General features: G+C 44.8%; 1 pseudogene; it reads right to left on the reverse strand.

The window, feature by feature from the left end:
* Positions 1-2,297: 2,297 nt before the first annotated feature.
* Positions 2,298-2,900, reverse strand: LOC133373971 (methylmalonate-semialdehyde/malonate-semialdehyde dehydrogenase [acylating], mitochondrial-like; annotated as a pseudogene).
* Between the last annotated feature and the right edge of the window lie 7,482 nt (positions 2,901-10,382).

A 10,382-nucleotide genomic window follows, 5' to 3' on the forward strand; every position in this document is an offset into this window, starting at 1 on the left:
CGTAGAACAGACCTCCTAGAACTGCCGTCAGATAGCTTTAACACAACCAGGCACACGCACACAGAAACTGCAAGCACAATCGCGGGTACATAAATCAGTCTTGAATTAATTAATTCTGAATTAATTCAAAATCTCTGGATTACGCCTGAAAGTAGTTCCTATAATTTCCAAGTGAACTCAGTTGGAAAAGTTATTTTTGCAATGGAACTTTGGGTGATTTTAAATTCAAATCAATTTTAATTTTAATTCACTTATGTGATATACATATATGTATTTTATATATAATATTATATAATATATTATATGGTTTTCATCACACTTTACTCTGAGTTTGATTTTGGCCATTGCATTTGTCAGTGTTTACCTATCTGAAAAGTGCTGCTGCTGTTTAAGCTTAACGATCATAATCGTTGGGAAAAATAAATAAAACAATTGTTCACATTGTACTGTGCATTTGTTTCAGTGTTTTCTTAAGTATATTTTATACTTTAGCAGAGCAGTTTGTAAACTTCTAAAGGCTGGAAGAAAAATGCCAAGGACCACATAAAAGAACTGTGAATTGAATTGGAACAGAATTAGTTCCTTTTTGGAGGAGATGAACTTGAACTGGAATAAATTCCTTTGTAAAATGAACTTGGCAAGTGCTAGAACATAGGAAGCAGCCTTATACTGAGTCAAACTTTCGGCCCATCTACCTCAGTATTGTCTACACTGGCTGGCAGAGGCTGTCCTGGGTTTCAGGCAGGAGTCTGCTGGGGATTCAACCTGGGACCTTCTGCATGCAAAGCGGATGCTCTACCACTGAGCTCTTCCCCAAGAGCTATCATCTACGGACAGCCTAGGCTCAACTGACAACACTGGGGCTTACTTGGATGTTCTGCTGCAGACACCTAGGGGACGGCCTTGCCCTGGGGCAGGCAGGTGCCCAAAGGCCCAGTTATGCCTGGCGTCGGCCCTGGCTGGGGATTGAACCTGGAACCTTCTGCTCTGCCACTGAGCTGCGGCCCTTCCCCTTCATTGCCCAGTCAATCACTTCTTGCTGGGATGTTCTGCTTTTGCCCTTCCCAGCCTTACATCTCCAGCACGCTGCCATGCCACTGTTTCCGTATCCAAAAGAGCCTCCCAGTTACAACTTCTGATAAGTTTTTTTCCCCTCTAATGGGTTTGCCCTCAAGCCCAGAATCAGCCGCTTGTCTTTGGGTCCCAGTGTTGCTTTCCCAACCTCAGCACAGGATTGCCTAGCAACCTCACGCATCCCCCCCCAACAAACCTCCTAATGAGAATGTTTCCTACCAGAGCACAATTAAGTGAGACCTTTACGCTGCAACACCCCAGCGCTGTTGCATTTCTCCACCGAAGGCATTTCCTCGTTTGATGTCTCCAAAGTTTAGAGTTGGCTATTTTCCTCCTCTCTGAGAGATGCATTTTGATTCCTATTTTCTGAGTCTTTTGCTCACAGTCAAGCAATGCCACAGGCCAGAAATTGCTTTTCTCCATCAGAATCAGTGACTGTTCCTCTCTGCATGGTGGTACCCATATTACGTTCAGATGATAATATCAATGTGTCTCCGAGACCCAAGTAGTGTCTCCTGCTTGGGATGTTGAGAAACAACCATTGGCTGCTTATGATTCTCCTGCCAAAGCAAGCATGGGGACTGGCGGGCGGAGAGTCAACCTGTCCTATTTTACAGAGGAGGGACTTCGATTTGAAGAGCTGCCCAGTGCAAGTGCAGCCTAAAGATAAAGATTATCAGAAAGGAGACTAGCCCAAGGGCTTTGGAAATGACCATTAGCATTGAGCAAACAGACCTGCAGACAGAGGAGGTGTGCTGCAGGTCACCTGGTCACAGTCTGCCCTACAGGGCTGGCCCCATTGGTAGGCAGAATGTCTCAGGCAGCAGCTGCTGAGGAGGTAGAGCATTGTTGGTGTTATTATTATTATTTGTTATTATTATTATTTCCATTTATGGACTGCTTACTGTATAAAAGATCTCAAAGCGGTTTACAACAGAATACACAAGGAACAATAAAAAACGACTCAAATTAATTTATAAAGCAAAATGCATAAACAATATCCATATACATAAACAAGAATGAAACCTTAATCCTTAAAGCCAGGACTAAAGGGAGTCACAAGAAGCTTTTTACATACTTGAAATTTTCTGTTAGAGAATTAAGAGTTGCTGAATATATATTTAAAGGTTTTGGGTTAATCGTATTTAAAATGTACTGTATGCCAATAACGATTTCAAAGTTTGCCATTTTCAAATGAAATACTAAAACATCAGAATTACAACTCAAGGCATTAAAATTTTCACTATTTTAAAAGGGTTTTCAGGATCATCAACAGCTTTCCTATGAACAGAGACATCAACAGAGATGCATAGTTTTACCGTAGTGGCCTGCGCTCTCTTGCCATTCCTGAAACCCCTTTCATAGACATATTCTCCAGCTTGATTAGATCCCACAAAGCTGATGGCTTTGATATCAGGATGGTCACAAATAAAACTCACAGCTGCATGTTGTCCGTGGATGATGTTCAATGTTCCATCAGGGGCTCCAGCACCCTGTAGCAGCTTGGCAAGGAACATAAGGGCTCCCGGCACATGCTCTGAAGGCTTCATCAAGAAAGTGTTCCCACACACCATGGCCATGGGGAACATCCAAAGAGGAATCATGGCTGGAAAATTGAAAGGTGCAATGCCTGCACACGCTCCCAAAGGCAAACGATAGGTGTAAGTGTCCATATCTTTACTGATGGAGGGAAGGGTCTCACCCAACATAAGGGATGTCACGCTACAAGCATGTTCAACAACCTGGAGCCCTTGGAACACTTTGCCCTCAGCATCAGCCAGGGTCTTCCCTTGCTCCAAGGTGATCAGTTTGGAAATTCATTTCATTGTTGAGGTGTGCATGCCAAGTGGCCTGCCCCACAGTTCCTAAGCTACCCTGCTCCCCTCAGGCATAAAGGAGGACTGCTGTCCCATTACCAGTGTTGGACCAATGGTCTGCTGCCAGACTGTTGGCAGCAGAATCACACATACATAGAATCATAGACTTGTAGAGTTTGAAGGGTCCTAGAAAGCCATCCAGTCCAACCCCCTGCTCAATGCAGGAATCCAAATTAAAGCATACCACATACCTCATCAGTGGTGGCTGGTGGCTCCATGTCAGCAGGGCAGTGGAATCCGCTCTAGGTTTTAGTCTGACATTCCAAGGAGCTATCCAAGGTGCTTTGTGATGGGGAGGGGAGGATACCATCATGTCTTTTGTCTCAGGCAGCAAAATGTCCATGGCAAGCCCCACTCTCCCACTAAAGTGAGAAGTATTATAATTCTCCTTAAACCACTGTCATTCTTTCTAAATGTACACCTATGGGGGCTTCCTGGGGAAGGGACACATGAAAGGCTTCAGAGTCTATGATCGGGGGAGGATTATATTCAGATCAAGGCCACAAATGAGGACCAAACAAGCCAAGTGCAGCTATGCACAATTTACTGAGTTTTCAAGCAGCTACAGGCTCAGGCCCCCAACTCCACCTGACCTTTCCCAACCATTTCCCAACTGGTGTGACCCAGAGCCCCTTCTCCACCACTTCAGTGCTTGGGGAGTGAAAGGGCCAGGGGCTCTGCTGTTGCCCCTTTCTCAAGGTGCCCTGGGGCCCTCGCCAAAGGCCAGGCCCTCCCAAATCCTAGTCCTGTAGAGCTGCGGAAACCAGACAGGTCTTCTCTCAGAGCTCCTTCTGCCTCCTTGCAAATAGGAGACAGGCCTCCAGCCACCCCGATTCTGCGGGTACTAGCTGAGTAGCAGCAGCCTTGGCTCCTGGATAGGTGGATTGGGGCCACCTTAAAGGGAAAGGCACAGCAAAAGCTGCTCTATCGGAAGTGATCTCTGAGGGTCCTCACATCATCTGTATATACCAATAAATCAGCACATGCACATTTTATGCAAATCTGTGTCCTCTTTTTGGCCATGCATTTCCCCCTTGTTTTTGGCAATATGTGAGTGCTCACCCTAACAGAAGAGATTTTTGCTCGTTAACGCGTCATGCAAAAGCGCACTTTCTATTGGACTCAGATCCTGTTTGATGGGGTTCCCATTAGGGCATCTGTGGGTGGCCTCTGGGAGAACAGGATGCAGGACTATATGGCCCTTTGGCCTGATCCAGCAGCCAGGCTCTTCTAATCTACATATGTTAAACATTTGAAGGTCCCTTATACAAAGTCAGATCATTGCTCCGTCTACGCAGTACAACCTACTCTGACTGGCAGCAGCTCTCCAAGATTTGAAACAGAGAAAGGTCTTTCCCAGCCCTATGACCTTAAACCTGGGATCTTGTCCTTGCTCTGTCTCTCAGCTAGGGCCCTCGTGTACACCTGGAATCAATGGTCCCACAAAAACAACCCAGTGTAGAAGGTTATGCTTCTTAATCTGTGATTCATTCATTTATTAAAAGGTAGATGTGACACTGCTGTACTTTTAAACATTTTTTGTTTAATTTGTTGGGGTTTGCTCTTATGGTGATTGCTAGCCACCTTGGAGGCTCCATTTGGTGGGGTCTACAAATTTTAAATATTAAACAACCAAGTAAGACCTGCAAAAAAATATTGTGGAGTGCACTGCTCCTGGTCAGAGTTCCTGCCAACCAGCCAGCAACGCTCTCTTCCAGGGTATATTGTTCTATTCCTCATCCCTGCTCCCTATCCCACTCTGCTTTTCCATCTGTCCATGTACCCCTGCAAAAACAAGCAACAAAAACTGAGTCAGCATTGCATGAACACTGAGGATGCTAATTGAGCTGTTTGGGGAGATTTCTTCATCCAAGGTTTTCTCTCTCTCTCTCTCTGTTTACTTCTACAAACACTGAGGTTCCCCCAAGAGTGTTGATACCTCTTTTTGTGTGTGGATGGTACCATGCTGGCTACTTAAGGGTACACTCTCAGATAATGATTTTACTATTAGTATATAGGAGGAGGGTCTCAGAAAGAAAGAAAAAACACCACAGGCTGATGTCCGTGTTGTAATACATTGATCCATTCTGGATACTGGGCTCCTTGCAATCACTACTGCAGAGCGCCAGTTTGAAGATATTTCCTTGCAGGAGTTTGCCAAAGCCTGCATGAAATCCAAGCAGGATCAGGCTTGGCTAGCAGCTATCAGTGAAAACAAGCATAACTGCAAAGTCACACAGAGCCAAAGGACCAGATGGGGGCAGAGGTGACTCACCAAATAAACCAAGGGCTGCCTCTGGAGCTGGAGCTCAGTACTGAGCACATGCTTTGCATGCAAAAGATCCCAGATATAATCACTAGCATCTTCACTTTAAAAAAAAGGACCAGGGAGGAGGTGATGAGAGAGCAGTCACCCTGCCAAACACCTTGGAGTGCTACTCTGAGTAGACACTTCTGGGCTCGGAGGATGAACAGTCTGACCTGGTATAACTTAAGCCAGCTTCTGATATTCCCAAGAGGAAAAGGCTCAATAGAGGTGATGAATTCAGTGACTTTCCTCCACTGAAGCAAAATGGCAATATCCTGGATGAAATGCAAGCAACTGAGATTTCAAGACAGGATAACGGAGCCCACTTCAGAACATAATCCCCTAAAGCAGTTGATTCACGATACAGCCAGCCTTGGAGAAATTTATGTAGCGTAATGGCAAATTCAGAAGGGAAGGGTCCCTTCATGATAGCCACAGCAAAAAACCCTCCCCCTTTTTTGCTGCTGGGTTGGGAATGAGATCCTTGTTAATACCTTCTCCCATAACAACAGATGCCCCTAGGAGCCAATCAGCATGAAAGGGAAGTGTGTTAGCTACTGAGAATAGTCTTTGCAGTGGCTGACTTACCTCCTTTCACTCTGATTGGCTCCAAACAGCAGGAAAGGACATGGAAGCATGTTAGAAGACTCTTCTCAGTAGCTAAGACACTCCTCTTCCATGCTGATTGTCTCACTGGATGCTATAGGCATAGGGATGCTGCTGGCACCTGGATCCCCAAAAAGTAAGGGGTCTAAGATCCCTCAAGACCCCAGACAACTACATCCCTGGCAACATACACAGGCCACAAAGATGAGTTGTGCTTCACCCCTCCACCTACCCCCACTTTAACACCTTACAGATAAGAAGGGGAGTTACTGGGCCTGAGCTGGGTCACCCTGGGCCCAATTGATGGAAGGATCTTAACTTGCTATCAACTACAAAATAAAACTATGGACTGAAATGTCACTGCTTGGTTTTAAGCCAACTAAAAGGTGTTTAAACATTATATTTCACCTATGTGCTGGAGGGGCTGTTCAGTACAGGGCACATTATCCCATTTATGGTGGTAATATGATGAAGCTGAACCTTTTCAGAATATGGTCTTTTTCACCATTAATGATATTAGAATGCAGCATGTGCAGCAGGATCCAGCCTTGGCCTCACTCACCATGTTGGCCTGTTCTCACTGGGCTCCTGAATAGGCTGGGGACTTGGTAGCAGTAACACCAACATGGGCAACAATCAAAGCAGCATCCAGGGGCGGTCCAAGGACAGGGTCCAAGCAAGCAGAGTCCACAACAAGGGGCCAGGTGACATGCAAAGTCAGAGCAGCCCATGGGCCAAGCAGGGCACATGCAGGAAGCAGATCTGGGACAGTCTATGGTCAGGTGTGGAGTCAGCAGGAGATCAGCTAGCCAACAGAGCACAATACTAACAAAGGGACTTTGTTCCAGCAGTTCTTCCAGCCTAGACTGGGTTTTTTGAGGTGGAGCTGCTGGAACCATACCCCAGCCTCAGATGACTCCTATTAATCCCCCTCATCCAGAGGTCTCCTTGAGAGGAGGGTCTTATTCCTTTTGAGGTGTCCTTGCCTGCAGTCGGACACTTCTCTGGATGGGCCGGGGTTCCATCTGGCATTTGAAGCGCCACCTATCTCTTGGTCTTGGGACCTCTTCAGCCTTGATGTCAGAGGCCAAACTCATCCAGGGTGTGGATGGTGCCTCCTTGGCATCTCTGGATACTGGATCCTCGCCTCCAGATAGAGTTGGACCCAGGGCTTGGTGTAAGGCCAGAGCTTCCTGGTCATCCTCCAATTAGGACTGCCCAGGCTGAGATATGACACATATTTAAAGAATATAACACAAAGGTAGAGCATAAAGATCTATTAATGCACCTGTTTGTGGCGGCTCATATGGAAATAACACATTTCTGGAAATCTAAAGAGGATATTTCAGTGGTGGTACCACCAGATAGCCAACAACATTAGTGGAGAAGTTGACAGGAGTTGCAGAATGGCCTGGAGAGGGTGGGGGATACAGCAGGACAAATTTCATGACGTATGATTCCCTTTTTGTGTGTCTGTAAATCATTATAAAGAAGAAATACTTCCCAGTACACTTTTTGGAGGGATCACGATCGACGGACTGCCTTCAAGTCGATCCCGACTTATGGCGACCTTACGAATAGGGTTTTCATGATAAGCGGTATTCAAAGAATCATAGAATCATAGAGTTGGAAGGGGCCTTGTAGGCCATCGAGTCCAACCCCCTGCTCACAGCAGGAAATCCACAGCTACAGCATATCCCGCAGAATAGAATCATAGAATCAAAGGGGGATTCCCATTGCCTTTCTCTGAGGCTGAGAGGCAGTGACTGCCCCAAGGTCACCCAGTGAGCTTCATGGCTGGGTGGGGATTCGAATCCTGGTCTCCCAGGTCGTAGTCCAAACACTACACCACACTGGCTCTCCTTTGGAGGGATACACATGTATAATTCAATAATATTGGCTGGTTTTTGATGTGGCTGTGTTAAACTGATGCAGACATTGATTGTATTTACTACTTGCAGACATGACTAAAAAAAAAAGAATTCATAAAAATTATACACACACACACACATAGATATATGTACATACATACATTAAAAAAGAGGTTTTTAAAAATTCACCAAAAAGACTGGGTGTAATGTAGTGGCTGTGTGAATGAGCAGTCTGCAGGAAGTCCTAGGTTCAAATCCTGTCTCAGACATACTCACAAGGTTGACCTTCTCCCTTAGCTTCAGTTCTGTATCTATTACATGGGAGTAATATACCAGCCAGTCTTGCAGCACTGTTGTAAGGATTGTTGACATCACGTATTGGAAAACACTTGGACTGTGCTATGTAAATACCTCTTGCTGTTATTAAATGAGATTTTGCACAGATTGCTAGAAGGCAGGGTTAGCATTTTCTAGGAATGTAGAGGAAGTTGCATCACTGCAGGATTGTTGTTTTTAAAGACCAGAGTGGTTGAATGTTGGTTGGAAGAGCTTAGCGGGGACTCAGTCCATATGGCAACAGGAGCAACTGGGCAAACGTTGAAGGTCATGTCTGTCCTTTAATCCAAGGATGACCATCACCAGACTTGTCTCTCCATCAGGAGTGCTTTGTGCATTGGTGCTTTACGAAGAATAAGAGCAAAGCTCCCTGCCCCAATTGGCTTTCAATCTAAACTTCAGCACAGGGGGAGGCAAATTTATTTATTTATTTCGTAACATTTATATGCTGCCTTTCTTCCATCTGGGAACCCAAGATGATAGACACGTGTTGCCCAGCTGACTGCCTGAGGTCACCTATCTAGGCTCTAACCAGACCCAGACCTGCTTAGCATCGACAAAATTGCAACCTCGTGTACCCTGGGAACTGGCTTTATAGGATTCCTGCTGCTGGCAGAGTGATGACTCATGAGGCCACATATAAAATGTATTACCCTCCAGTTATCTGATCATTTTAAGTAAGTGTTTCAAAGCATCTTTGGCAAGGCTTTCAACCAGTCCCTAAAAGGAGTGCCTGACATTGAACATCTTTCTTCCTGGACCATGCACGGACCTCTTCAGACCAGGCTATTGATTTACATTCCTGGGAACTGCAAACACCTGATTTACTGAACAGCTTAAAATGGTTGCCTTTTTAAAGTGCGTCTTGTTCCAGAGCACTGAGGCAAGGGTCTCTGTTTCAATGTAGGTTTCAGGAAATGCCCAGGAGTTGGTTTGTGTCATCACTAGGCATGGGTGAGAATTTCGATTGTTTACTTTTCAAGCAGTATTTATCAAATATGCAATTTCCAAAACAATATGAGAAGCAAAACACAGCCATCCTTTCAAATCTGAATGTATTAGAATCTGGGGATGCAGTTCGTCAACTAAACATTTACAAACATGCATATATTAGGAGAAAGTGTGCATAAAAATGAACACATGAGTGAAAATAACATGCAAAAAAGGCACGATTTGATGAGCAATGGCTTGCAAAAATGTGTCCCTTTGTCAAAACTGCCTACAAAAATGTGTTTATTTGGAGAAATTCGCACTAAAATGGTGGAGAATTTTCATGAGGATTTTTTTTAAAGAATTTGCAGATCGCTGCAGAAATGTAGAGAACTGAATTTAACATTGGAAAAATGAGAAACTGAGAGAACTGAAACAGACAGATCTTTCCATCCCTAGCCATAACTCAAGCGGACCTGCTAAGTAAAACTGGCCACAATATAATTACGTTCAACATCCCCAGGGGAGGAATGGGAGGGGGGGACATGACTCAAGGAAGCTAGTTAAAAAGGCTCTAGCATTAAAAGTGAGGAAATTAAAAACCTTCAGTTCAGCATGGAAGCTGCATACAAGCAGAATCACAGGAGGCAACTTGGAGGACCCTTAAATGAAAGGAAGCGCAATGTCCTCCAGCAAGCAGCCTGGCACAGAGGGCAAGGGGGGAGCTTCTGGAATCCAGTGGGGGGGCATTCAGAATATCAACAGGAACATATCATGGGAGGTAAATGGAAGTTGTGGTCCATGCATGACAGGCCCATTGCTCTTTCCCAAGCTTGGCCTGGCCTGATCATTCATGGAGGAGAACAGACAGTAATAGGCAATTTAGATGCTCTTGTGTTTAAGCTACCTTGGAATATAACATGGATCGCATGCCGACCTGCTAGGGTGGAGGACTAGAAACAATTCTTGCCCATTCCGAAAAGTTGCTAGGTAAGAGGGAATATCTATAGGTGCCAAGATCACTTTGCATGTAGCACCTGTGTGCTTGCATCTGTACCTTTGCGCTATGTAAAGCTGTGGTCCACAAACGTCATTCTGGTGTCTCTGGGAAGAAAAGTAGGAGCAGCACCTATGAAGGGTGGGTAGAGTGCATCAGATGTTCATATTGATTTCCAGTTGTATTTTATTGACTCTTTTATCTTATTTTTTATTATTTATTATTGTGTTTTATACCGTACACTGGACATTCAAATTGCAATATAATGAAATAAGAGAAGCAATAGAAATAACAATAATAATAATAATAAACTTTATTTCTACCCCGCCCTTTTTCCAATAGGACTCAGAGCGGCTTACAGCTAAAAGATAACACACCATTAA

The sequence above is a fragment of the Rhineura floridana genome, chromosome 20, assembly GCF_030035675.1.
Source record: "Rhineura floridana isolate rRhiFlo1 chromosome 20, rRhiFlo1.hap2, whole genome shotgun sequence".
NCBI lineage: Eukaryota > Metazoa > Chordata > Lepidosauria > Squamata > Rhineuridae > Rhineura > Rhineura floridana.